Source organism: Artemia franciscana, chromosome 6, assembly GCF_032884065.1.
Source record: "Artemia franciscana chromosome 6, ASM3288406v1, whole genome shotgun sequence".
Lineage (NCBI taxonomy): Eukaryota > Metazoa > Arthropoda > Branchiopoda > Anostraca > Artemiidae > Artemia > Artemia franciscana.
In genome coordinates this window covers 10,593,054-10,607,134 of record NC_088868.1, presented here as the reverse complement: position 1 = coordinate 10,607,134, position 14,081 = coordinate 10,593,054, and the positions used below count along the sequence as shown (strand labels likewise).

Genomic DNA, 14,081 nt, shown 5'->3' with positions numbered 1-14,081 from the left:
AATCTGCAAAAGGAACAATGATAGCTATATCACAAGATTTAGGACAAAATAGAAGAAAAGCGCCCAGTACTCTGACACTTTGCCATTTTTTGACATTCAATCTACTATAATTACTCTATTATACTAACTAAAAACATTAATTATTCACATATTTTCTAGTTGTTGTTGTTGTTATGCTCTCCTCTGTGCTTTATGCACCTTGAGAGCCTTATCTCTTGGTTGTCATCCATGATTAAATAGCAGAAGCATTAAACATCTAATGCTCTACCAATGTCACTGAAGAACTGTACTAAGATGCGGGCGATCTCTACATTTTCAGGAACTGATTTAAATCCTACAAGTACTAACTGCATTGAAGGGGCTACATTCTTTTTTATAAAGAAGCCAAATATATTTGAGCAATAACCATTGTAACTCAGGCATTTAAAAATAATATGCTCTAAGTCTTCTTCCACATCAACACAATTGGCACACAATGGGGATTCACCATATATTTTGGCTTTGTAAGTTCCAAAGCCAGCATGGTTTGATCTTAATCTAAATAGTATTCTCCCTTGTTTTCTAGTTAAAGAGCTGTATACATTAATTCCACCCTCTTGATCCACATAAGGTCTAAAATGCTGTTTGTTCAGAGTCTTTGCACCATCTGCAACCTTTTTCATGATTTTATCTATTTTCCTTTGGTTTTCTGAATGGTCCCATTCATCAAGTTGGATTCCTTGTGATGTTGCCTCCTTTGCTAACTTATCTACTAATTCATTGCCAGATATACCAGAGTGTGATGGCACCCATTGAAGATGTATATCATTACTTTTACTTGCTTGTATATAAGCAAGATGACACTCCATTACTTCCCTTTTGTTTGAAAATGGATCATAATTTGCAACAGCCTGGATTGAGCTTTTAGAATCGATACATGTGACTATTTTGTAATTTCTAAGATTATTTGCTACATATTGAAGAGTCTTATGTAGGGCTATAACCTCTGCTTGAAATATTGAGAAATATTCTGGTAGTTTAAATAATTGTGAGACACTCAATGAAGGTATGACAAACGCTGCTCCTACCCCCCTACCATTTTCAAACTTAGAGCCATCTGTATAGATAAATAGGCCTACTCAAACACAAAATATTCTAAGAACTCATTACAGTTGTAAAAGTACTTCATTTTTCTTTACCCCCTTGCTCTAGTATTCAAAAATAAAGCCTAAATTACAACTGTCTATCAGTTTTCTGGACAAGGCTAATAAAATTTGATTTCTTAGACTTCCTGTTTACAAACCAAGTAGAGAAATTTACATTTCATATATAACCTAGCCTAAATGAATTCAGAAAAATTAATTAAAAAATTCTACAACAACTGCTTATATTATTCTTAAAAGCATTTCTATTTACTTTTCTCTAACCCCTTCCCAGTTCAAGCACAAATATGTGGCTAACATTACAAATTCTCCTTGAACTTTCTTTAGCATACGAAAGAAAAAAATGTAGCTATACTAGTAGCCTATCATTAAATCTGTATTTTATGCTATTTTACCTCCTTTTTGGACAACACTTCAAATAATTACTAAATCCAAACTTCTATTGTCCTCACTCATGCAGAATTAAATTTTGTGTGGCTAGTCTGCCCCTCAAATCTGCAAAAGGAACAATGATATATCACAAGATCTAGGACAAAATAGAAGAAAAGCGCTCGGTACTCGGACACTTTAACCACTTGGCCATTTTTTTACATTCAATCTAAATTACTCTATTATACTACCTAAAAACATTAGTTATTCACATATTTTCTGGACAAGTAGCCCTAAATTAATTTAAATAATTTCGCCGTAGGCTATGCGGCACTACCGCTTTCAAATTTACCGATAGCTAGCAGTTTAGCTAAAACTCTGACATAGAATTTTTTCAGTGACATGGTTATTTCGCAATAAAACAAATACCCGAACACCAATGTTCTATGCTCGGACATCACTAACTTTCGGAATGCGAATACCCAGAAACTAACACTCTATTCTAGGAGGCCACTAATTTTCGGATTTATTATCTGGTCGATGAAACATATTCATTTTTAAAAGTTTAATATTTTGGGATAAAGTTCGCTAAGTTTGTAGGAGCCACAATCACCCTATCAAAGAAGGCTTACCCCAGGGAGCCATCCTTAGTCCTCTACTGTTTAATCTATATATATCTGAGTTTCAATTAAAACATGCATCATTTGGGCTCTATGCAGATGACCTAGTAATCTGGAAATCGGGTAGAAACGTCACTGATTTGGTCAAAGATATTCAACAAGATATCCCCTTAATCTCTTGCTTCTCAGAAGCTTTAGGTTTGTCTATCTCCACTTCCAAAACCAAATCAATCCTATTTACCAGACAAAGACATTCAATAACTTTACTATAGACTATGAATCTTCAGTGAAGTTATTGGGAATTGTTTTTTATTCCAAACTAAGATGGCATGATCACATCAAATCACTCAAGAAGAATATAATCCAGAAGCTGGACCTACTGAAACGACTTGCTAATTCTAAATGGGGTTCATCACCAAAAACAATGATAGATTTTTATAAAGTTTATATAAGAGCAAAAATGGAATATGGTATTCAATTTTTTGTTAATAACTCGCCACAGATTTTTAACATGCTGGAGTCATTGCAAAATTTTGCAGTCCGTATTGCTATAGGATTTCATAAGAATACTCCAATAATTAAAATGAGAAACCTGTCAGGGATTACCTCTTTGTAAGAAAGAACTTTGCTTCAGAGAAAAAGATATTTCACGAGAATACAGGCATATGGTAATCAACATTATGTACACCAGAAAATCTTCCATAACCCACCCTCTATGATTTTGGTATCATCTTCCTGGAATCTTTTTGTAAAGGAGTTTCCAGAGTGGTCTTCTCAGTGGATGGATACTTTTCCCTTTGTGGATTCCCCACCATGGGAGATGGCCCATATTGAGTGTCACATGAGTATACTAAAAAAGAATAAATCCTGCTATTCAACCAAGGAAGTCGAGATAATTTTTAAAATTATGCGAATACCCATTTTCTCAATTATATGCATGTTTACACTGATCGTTCTCTTAAAGATTCTAAAGCTGGGGCAGCTGGCTGTATCCCTGATCTAAAATTAAATATTTTTTCCTCCCTTCCAATTAATTCATCAGTACTTTCGACTGAATTATTTGCAGTCCGATTTGCATTAGATGCTTTAAGTGAGCTTGGGACTTCTTCAAGAAATGTCTTGTTCCTGTCAGATTCCCTTTCATCAATTCATCTTCTCAACAAGATAAATTATCAAGCTAATGATTATGACCGGAAAAATATACGCCAAAAGATTGGATATCTGTTTTTCAATGGGGTGTGGTATGGCATTCCTTCACATTCCTAGTCATAAAGAAATCAAATATAATGAAATGGCAGATAATTTGGCAAATAAGGCTGCTGAGATCCCTCCGGCAAGAAATTTGAGAACAAAGAATTACAGAGAAGTTATTAGAGCCAGAACAAATATTACTTACCAACGATTTTTGTACCCTCCTTTCAAGTCTAAGGATTTTAATATTATCTACTTTAAGTTAAAAACTGGAACGATTTTACTTAACGCTGACCTTTTTAAATGGGGAATCCACCACACCCCACTACGTAGAAAATGCTGTCAGAAAGTGGAAAACGCTCAACATGTGCTATTTGATTGCATACCAGGAGATAATGATTCCAGGAGACTGAGGAATTACTGCAATCAATTAAAGATCCCTTTAACTTTTGATGCTCTCATCAATTGCTCCCTGTCACATGAATTTGAAGCTATTATTTATAGGTTGATGATATCAATCCTGAAAAGACGCCATTATTACTAGCAGCACATTGCTTGTTGTCAACCCGCAGATTTTTTTCTAGGAATATTGCCAGAAGCTTTCAATAATCAGTGAAGGTATACCTGTAATGCCTAAGAGGTGAATGAACATCATACTGATCCACAGACCTCATAAACATAAGAAGAAGAAATTTAAGAAATACGCTATTTTGAATTTTATTTTCGAAACGACGATCATTGTTCAGATTCGAAAATCTAGATGTCATTTGAAGAATAGGCTGCTTTGTGGTGGAGGTGCTTGTACGAATGAATTTCAGACGCTTAAAAACTGGAAACTTTAGCAGCTCTGTCACATCATTATTAGTTATTTTGTAATTTTGTACAAGTGAAATGCCACCAAAACGCATCATCTAACGTCTAAAACAGATAGTGTTGTTGTTTTTTTCTTGACACTAAAATCAATTTCTTGTGAGTAATCCTTTCTCTTTGGTAAGAACTCGGACTGGAATCGAAGGAAAAAATTACGAATTGTAATCTTAAAAATACAAATCTGCATGCCTTCCTATAAAATACTACAAAATTTTCAGCCCTGCTTTATTTCCAGGTGTGTTGGTCCATATTTGTATCCCATGAGGAAAAGGGTATTTCAAGCAATAAAAGATTTGTGTAGTGTTTAAATATTTATTACAAAGTTGATATCTGTTTTACGACAATACTAGATAAGAAAACCGGGCACATTTAGTCCTGTATTATTTTTAAATTATTCTTGCCACCCCTTCAGACAAGTTTTTTTACTGCTTGGGGTGGCTGTTGATGCTAATGCTGCAAAACCTTACAAAAAGTGCGGGGTGTTGAGGCAGCGATAGCCCCTTTTATATACCGAATAATTTAGGTTTGTTTTAAATTTTACTGTCGCTACTTACATTCAGTTAATTCCGCTACTTAATTTCAGCCTTTCAACTATGCTGAACAAAACACTACTACTACTACTACCAACTCATTACAACACAAAGCCGCCTGAGGCCGACACGGCTACTCAAACTCCTCCTTCATCCCAATCTATTCAAAGCCTCTCTGTTTACACCCTCTCAGGAAGTTCCCATTTCCTTGAAAACTTTCTGCATGACATCTTCCTACCCCAACCACAGACAACCTGCTTTCTGTTTAGCCCTAGACTGTTGGCAATCTTCGGTAAAATCTTTGGCAATCCGTCATCCTTCTTCCGCAAAGCCCTAGCCATCTCAACCTTTCTCTTATTACAGCCCTAGAAAGTGGGGTGCTGTCTAAAAATTTGGATTAGACAATTTTGAAAAAAATTCTAGTTGTGAACTTCCTCAAGATTTTTTTCTTGCATATGCTACGATTCCATCTCAAAAATAGCCTACTACTTAGCATAATTTCATTTGAAGGAAATTGTTTTTTAGCTTAAGTGCAGATCCTTTTTAACATTAAATAAAAAAAAAATCAAGTTTTTTTAACTGAAAGTAAGGAGCGACATTAAAAGGAACAGAAATATTTCCGTATATGAAAGGGGCTGTCTCCTCCTCAGCAACCCGCTCTTTGCGCCAAAGTTTGACTCTTTCTCAATCCACTATCAAAAATTAGGGACACGCCAAACTCAGTAACAAAGAGAATCAAAATCACCCAAAGATTTCGCTAGGTATTTTAAGATAATTCTTTCGATATATATTTAAAAGTTCATTATAATGAAAATCAAATTTTTTAAATTGCCAAATTAATTTATTTGCAGAAAAACCTCTTAAAATAACTTATACGTAACTTACAAATTAACTTTCGCAATAAACACCTATATTTGTAAATTTTTATTACGCATATGAGGGGGTTTGCCCCTTCGTCAATAATGAATTACAAAGGCCGTTTAATTAGAATAAATAGCTTTTTTGAAATTACTAAAAATACTTTAGCTTAAAGAGCAAGTTATTGAGGTGGGGACGAATCCCCTCATATACATGATAATTTCTCTTTGTTTTAAGTTTTAATGTTATTCCTTACTTTCAGTTGAAAAAACTGTTTTTTTTAATTTAATTTCTCATTTTTTTTCAGGTTAATGCTGGAGAATCTAGCGTCCCTTCATGGGAATTCTCTTCCCCCATGGAAAGATCCTCTCATGTAACCTCCTCCCCACCACCAGAAAAAATACTCCCTGAAAGCGTCTGTATACTTTCCAATAACCAATATTATATGTAAATAATGGGCAAAGTTCATAACTTGCAGCTTTTTTTTTTATTAAGTCATCCTCAAAGACATAGATATTAGATTTTTTGACTAAGCTGAACAAAATGGCTGTCTTGAAATTTTGATCCGATGACTTTGGGAAAAAACGACCGTGGCAGGGGGCCTTGTTGCCCGCCAATTTTCTTGGTCCCTTAAAAAGAGCAATATAAATTTTAATTTTCGTTAGAATGAGCCCTCTCACGACATTGTAGGACCATTGGAATGATACGATCATCCTTGAAAAAAAACATAAGCAAATAAACAAGTATCTGTGATCATTCATCCCGCAAAAATTACAAAATTCCACATGCTTGCAGATAGAAGCTTGAAACTTTAACAGTAGGGTTCTCTGATATGCTGAATCTGATAATGTGATTATCATTAAGGTTCTATGACATTTAGGGGGTGTTTACCACTTTTTTAGAAAATAATGTAAATTTTCTCAGGCTCGTAACTTTCGATGGGTAAGACCAAATTTGATAAAACTTACACATATAAAATCAGCGTAGAAATCTGATTCATTTGATGTATATTTGTATAAAAATTCAGTTTTTTAGAGTTTCGGTTACTATTGAGCCGGCTCACTCCTTACATTTCCTTGGAATACCCCCAATGAAAAATTTCTCCCACAAAAAATTTCACCATTGAGTCGAGATTCTTTTTCAAGTCGGCACATACAAATTTTTTTTTATATAGCTAAGGCACAAACTTCTTTATTTGTTTCCCACTTAAGAAAAAATAAGTTTTTCGCAGAAAGTTGTAGTTCTTTTGTCGAAAGTGATAGGAGACGAATTGATTGTTTAAACACTTTTAAAAAAGCTTAGTAATATTAGTTAATTCATAATAAGGGAGCAATATGGAGCAGCCCCCCTCACTCATTAGGCTAATTTATGTTCGCTTTAATTTTAGTGTTTTTCTTTACTTTCTATTGAATTTTTTTTTGTCCGCCCTCCAATTCAAATTTTAAGTTTAAATTTCCCAGGCTAAAAATTTAATTAATTAATTAGACAACACTAAAATTGAACAAACTTACTTTCAGTTGCTAGCCAGCAAAACAAATGAATTTAGAATGAGATCCGTAAGCCAAAATGATTACGGGAAACGACAACAAGAGATTATTATTTTGTTTCATTTCAAAAACTATACTCCGTCTAGGCTACTGGATCACGAATGAATTTATAATGAACCCGTTGATAAAATATTCTGAAAACAGAAGATTTTTTAAATTTATTCTTTAAAACAGTCTCATAGGAATTGTTTTCCTTATATTGAGCAACTAGCTATGTAAGCTATTGAATGTTACATTGTTGTAAATAAGTAATTTAGGGTAGGCTGCTGCTCCAAGACGCACAAAAAAAAACCTGAAGAGGTGCAGGATAGGCTAGTCAGGGTTGAATCACTTGCCTCCACCCAAAAAGCAACAACGCAAATTAGAGAAAAAAAAATATTATCCGTCCCCCTGACTCTATGGATGTAGACCCTTCTTACCACCCGCCCTAATGAAAAGCTAGAGCTAAGCCCCAGTTAGGCTTACCCAGACCAACCACGCTGGCCAGGATTACAATAAACTCAATCAGCAAAACATTAATTTTCAAGAGGTTTAATCGGCTGGAATAACATTAGGTTACTGCAAGTTTAACTCAACCCCCCCCCCCTGAAAAAAGACCCAGGAGAAAGGTATTTAAGTTATAAAATGTAATCCATTACTAACATAAAGTAATTGTTATTTGGGAGTATGTCTTAATTTTTCACGTGAGTGGAAAATTTTGGGTATTAGGCTAATTTGAAAATCAATCAGCCATAGGGCTGTATCCAGGATTTTTTATGGGGAGGGGTTTAAAAAAGGAATTTTTCAGGGAGGTTATAGAAAACAAATAACTATTTTTTATCTATTCATTTTCGTTACGTCCTAAAACATTTCAGTTGGAAATACATTTTTTCACCTCTGTGATGGGATGGAAAGTTGCCCCATGGAGAATTTCTACCTTTAATAACTCTCTCCCTTACAGAAAATTCCCCAAAGAAGACATTATAAGAGATTAACTTGAAGAAAAGCATGGTAAGTTAAGTTTTAATCTATAGAATAAGACTGGTTGTATAGGCTATTCTCTAAATTGTATACATTCGTCACCAATAAAAGTTATGTGGATCTCCGAGTTATCGTCAACCTTATTGGTCATTTTGGGATTAACATAAAAATTATAGGCTATCAATAATAACAGGACCGAATCCAGGGAGTAGAATGAGGGGATTGCCCCCCCCCCCTCCCCGCCACCCCCAAAAAAATGTTTTCCCAACACAAAAATATGTATTATAAATGCATAAACACAGTTTTGATATATTTCTTTAGTTTTTTTTTGCATCCCCTCCCCCAAACAAGCCTTAAATGCTAGCAAAATTAAACTAAATAAACCCAAGTTTTTGTATGTACTCAGAGACCAATGTTTGTACACGTTAAGCCAATTAACATATGTAAAGCGCTTACACTGAAAATTGAAATAACGAGTTGAAAATAGAATTTTAAGTTTTAATTTGACAACCGATGTCATGGTTATGGTGATAAATTGATAAGTTTAATGGACCGGAAAGATAAGAACCAAATTTCGCTTCTTATCTATCCACTGTGTGTTAACGGATTAAAATTGAATATGTATTTTAATGGGTTTTTCTTTTTGTTTCATGAATTAATTATACCTATTGTGATTTGAGAGCCCAAGGGATTGGTTACGCCTTATTACTGATGATCATATCCAGATATTTTTTGTGGGGGGGGGGAGGGGACAAAAGGATTTAGTAATTTCAGTCGTTTCGTCTAAGTGATTTGAAATTTTGATCTTTCTTCAATTCTTGCAATAAAAAAAAAGTACTAGATCTTCCAAATTCCGTTCAAATGAGCCCTTTCATGATATTCTAGGATTATTTGTTCAATACGATAACCCATGGAAAAAAAAAAAAAACAAACAAACGCGCATCTGTGATCTTTCTCTTTCAAAAACTACGAAATTGCCCATTTTTACAGATGAGAGGATGATACTTCTTCAACAGGGTTCTCAGATACGTTGAAACTGATAGTATGATTTTCATTAAGATCCCTTGACCTTTAGAGTATGTTTCTCCCTTTTTTTTCGAAAATCAGGCAAATTTTCTCAGGCACGTAAGATTTGGCGGGTAACATTGAACTTGATGAATTTTAAATATCTGGAATCCGCATAACAAGTCGATTCTTTTGACAGTTCGTTACCAAGAACTGTTTGATCAGCAGAGTCTAATGTCGGACATAGATTTTTAAGATTTATATAGTTAGGATATTATGCAATAATTTCAATACCCGGTCGCTATGGCTTTCATCTCGGACACTTGGCTACTAATTTTTGGAATTATCAATGTCGTCCAATTATTTACAAAACTTGGCCACAACATATACAATTGAACTTGAGGGATTACCTATAACAGACAGCAACTACGGAGATTAGTCTTGTTAACCTCCAGGGCCGTCGTTTGGAGTGGCGCGTAGGAGGGGGGGGGGTACCTGCCCCCCAATAATTTGCAAAAATATATTATATGGCCCCAGGGCTGTATGGATATTTGTTTGGGGGGAGTATAAAACGTTTTTAGGGGGCACAAAAAAATTAAACATCAAAAATTGTATATTATTCATTTTTGCTACGTTTTTTACGAGTCGGACAAATATTCGGGAGGGAGCTTAAAATCCCCAACCCACTTTTTACTTATTTTGTCTAAATTGTCTTCCGAATATTCCCATCAACCCATATTCGGATTAGCTGACATGAATAGAATAGAAATACTATATTATCAGGCAAACTCTCACAACATGAAACTGTCGAACTTGTTGCCTTTAACCAGCTAGCCTACATTGTATACACACACAAAAATTAAGCGCATAAGTGAAATATTAAAACATTGCCTACTGCGATATAATGAGTACAATGAATAAAATGAAAAAAATAATGGGACATAAGTAAAAACATAAGAACATTATAAAAAACATACACTGATGAATCCAACTGGCCTGTCAGATAAAAATGAAACGACAATACTTAACGGATGGTTGCCAAAATCACCACGATCTTTTTGCCCACGAAAAATCGCAACAGCTCAAAATGCACCCACCCGGCACACGCTGTACATGGGTTTGGGATGTGAGCAACCTCTCGTCTCATCCCCAATAAAGTACTGAAACCTAAAATTTATCCAATCGTGGGCGTTTTGAGTTATTGGCATTTTGAGTGTTAGCCTACTTAAGAATATATATTACACATTAACGTGATGCATTACACATTTCATTTATTTATGATTTTAACAAAAGTTGGCACAAAGCTCTTTCTGTACCGCTCAATTAATTAATAGGAATTAAAACTTAGATTTTTTGTGCTTTTTATCGGGGTAAACGGGGCTTTGGAGGGCAAAAAGGGGCTGGGAGTATACATTGAAAGCTTGGTTTACAACGCAGATTATTTCCGAAATTGGTACAAAGAGTAACACGTCGGGCTGCCAAGGTAGGGAGGCGGAATTCCTTGAGGAGGAGAATGTAAGGCACTTTGCCCTGACCGTAAATAATTCTCAGGGCTCTCTTCTGGATAATTTCTAGTTTATCAGACTGATCCACCGTAAGACCAAAATGCCACACTGTGCAAACATACTGAAGCTGTGGGTGGATAAAATAATAGAGCAAATGTAAGCCTTCCATTTTAAATCGCTAGTCAGTGTGACCCCTAAGAGTTTAGTTTTTGTTACAATTATCTGATTAGGTTTTGGAGTTATAAATGATGGCTTTAATTTAAGAAAACTAAATGTCTTTCTATGAGGTTTTTGGGAATTCACTTTCAAGTTTGATTGGGCTGCTTCACTTGCAACGTCTTTGAGAGTTTCCATTGCACTGCTCTTAATATTTCTTCTGCAGTTTTCGAGCAATGACATGTCACCCATAGACTCCCATCGATTGGTTGATTCATTAGCAAGATTATGTGTGTATGTAGAGGAGAGGGCGGTAGTTGCCCTCCGATAACTTTGACTCTTAAAAAGGGCACTAGAGCTCTTGATCACCAATCCAATGAGGCCCTTCCGATGTTTGTATGAACACGCTTTCTATGAAAAATCTTATATGTCCCAGGGCATAAATTACAACCCTTGTCCTGGGTTATGTGTGTATGTAGGGGGGTGTCATCTTTGAAGATATAATTTCCAGACTTTTCAACTAAGTTGAACAAAATGGCTATATAAAAATTTTGATCACAAGTGTTTGGAGAAATAATGGGCGTGGGACGGGAACGGACATTCGTCCTCCGATTACGTTTGACTATAAAATAGGAAAATAGTAATTTCAATTTCCAATCGAATGAGCCCTTTTTGAATTTTCTACGACAACGCTTTCTATTAAAAGCTTATATGACCACAGGGCATAACTTACAACCTCCACCCCGAGGGCTATGGGGAGTCGTCATCCTCAAAGACCTAATTTCCAGACCTTTCAATTATATTGAAGAAAATGACCATCTAAAAATGTTGATTGAATGTGTTGGGGGGGGGGAAGTGTGGGCGCGGGAGGAGGGTTAGTTGCCCTTCAATCACTTTCGACTATTAAAAGACATTAGCATTCATTCAATGCAGTCGCATTTCGCTAGCTCTGATAATTAGTGACGTGTGATTATTGGCACGAGTATTTTGGATGCTGGGATATTCGGATATTTTTTAAGAATACGGTGAAGAAATCAATTATCAGGCCCTGTGTTTCACTGGGCCTCCTGTCAAACGGTGTTTGCCACTGCTGAGGTGGGCCTACCCCACTAACACGTACGAGTTTTTTGGCAACTGTTGTAAATTACTTTTGATAAATTTGAGCTACAGATAATTGCTAAATTTAGTATTCGTGACCTGGCTCTAGCGAAGTTTCGAGGATTCCCCGATTGGCCAGTTCGTATTATTGAGGTTTTGGATCCAAAGACTGCGAACCCAAAGTCAAAAATTTTAAGTTTCTGTTTTTTTGCTATGGGTAACATGACACCCAGTTTGTTCTCGAGTCACAGCTTATGCAGTTTGAGGCAAATAAGGGTGAAGCTAGGAAATCTATTAGCAAGGGTGTAAAGGGAGCATTTTAGGATTTTATTCATCAACCGAACATTTATATAGAACTTTACAAAGAGAAGCTAAAAACTCAAATTCCAATTCCTGGGCAACAAACTATAGCGGGATCGTCGGCTATTATTACTCGCATTTCCGCGACAGAACAGGAAATCCAAAGTGTGATGGAAAATCTTGCTAAAACAAATAGTTACGAGCCTGAGAAAATTTGCCTTATTTGGGAAAATAGGCGGAAACAGCCCCTAAAAGTCATAGAGTAGTTATAGAAAATAACACCATCGCATTCGGCGTATCAGAGAACCCTATAGCAAAAATTTCAAGCTCCTATGTACAAAAACGGGGAATTTCGTAGTTTTTGCCAGAAGACAAATCACAGGTGCGTGTTTGTTTGTTTTTTTCCCCAGGGGTCATCGTATCGACCAAGTGGTCCTAGAATGTCGCAAGAGGGCTCATTCTAACGGAAATGAAAAGTTCTAGTGCCCTTTTTAAGTGACCAAAAAATTGGAGGGCACCTCGGCCCCATCCCACGCTCATTTCTTTCCCAAAGTCCACGGATCAAAATTTTGAGATAGCCATTTTGTTCCGCATAGTCGAAAACCATAATAACTATGTCTTTAGGAATGACTTACTCCCCCATAATCCCTGAGGGAGGGGCTGCAAGTTACAAACTTTGACCAGTGTTTACATACAGTAATGGTTATTGGGAAGTGTACAGACGTTTTCAGAGGTTTTCTTTTGGTTTGGGGGGTGGGGTTGAGGGGAAGCGGCTACGTGGGAGGATCTTTCCTTCGAGGAATCTGTCATGGGGGAAGAAAAATTCAATGAAAAGGGAGCAGGATTTTCTAAAATTACTATAAAAAAACAATGAAAAATAAACATGAAAACGTTTTTTCAATTGAAAGTAAGGAGTAGCATTGAAACTTAAAACGAACAGAGATTATTACGCATATGAGGAGTTCTAAAAATACTTTAGCATATAGAGCGAGGTATTTAGGAGGAGATATATACCTCGCTCTTTATGCTAAATTATTTTTAGTAATTTCAACTATTTATTCTACGGTCTTTCTAATTCAGGGATCATTCTTAAAGAATTGGGACAAATTTATGATTCAGTGTAAAGAGGGAGGTATTAACGAGGGTACAAACATCCTCGTATACATAATAAAAATATAAAAGTGTGTTACGTAAGTTGATTCTTAAGTTATGTATATTTTTTACTAATAAAAACTTTCGTTAAAAATTAAAAGTTCTAGTTGTCTTTCTAAGTAACCAAAAAATAGGAGGGGAACTAGGCCTCCTTCCCCACCCCTTATTTCTCAAAATCGTCTGATCAAAACTAAGAGAAAGCCATTTAGCCAAAAAACGAATTAATATACAAATTTCATTTTAATAATTTATGTGCGGAGAGCCAAAATCAAACATGCATTAATTCAAAAACGTTCAGAAGTCAAATAAAAAAAACTATTTTTTTTAACTGAAAGTAAGGAGCGACATTAAAACTTAAAACGAACAGAAATTACTCCGTATATAAAATGGGTTGTCCCCTCCGCAATCCCTCGCTCTTTACCCGAAAGTTTGACTCTTTGCCACAATTCTACTTTTTAAAACAATTAAAAGCTTTAGCGTAATTACCTTATCTCTGCATCAAAATTCCACCCAATAGCAGATTAACACAGCTTATTACAGGGCATAGCAGATTGCTTCATTTTTTAAATAGGATTTTAAAATAGGTTTTAAATTTAATTTATAGCTACTTTTCAGATAGAGTTGTTACATATAAGGGTGAATACTCATGCATTTTAGAGCGATCATGTCCTCAAGGTGGAATATCATCCCCCTTGTTATGGTCGGTTAATATAAATGATCTTCTAGAACTAAATATTTCTAATGTAAAAATTCAGGCATATGCTGATGATGTTTGTGC

The 14,081-nt window shown here is 35.5% G+C and overlaps 1 protein-coding gene across 1 annotated transcript in view; it reads right to left on the bottom strand.

The window, feature by feature from the left end:
- Positions 1-1,841, bottom strand: part of LOC136028436 (zinc finger protein 420-like) — a 44,470-nt gene extending 42,629 nt beyond the window's left edge. The window contains exon 1 of the mRNA XM_065706279.1: positions 1,763-1,841. The gene's annotated coding sequence lies outside the window, so the exon portion shown is untranslated. The remainder of the gene's footprint in view (positions 1-1,762) is intronic.
- Positions 1,842-14,081: the final 12,240 nt, after the last annotated feature.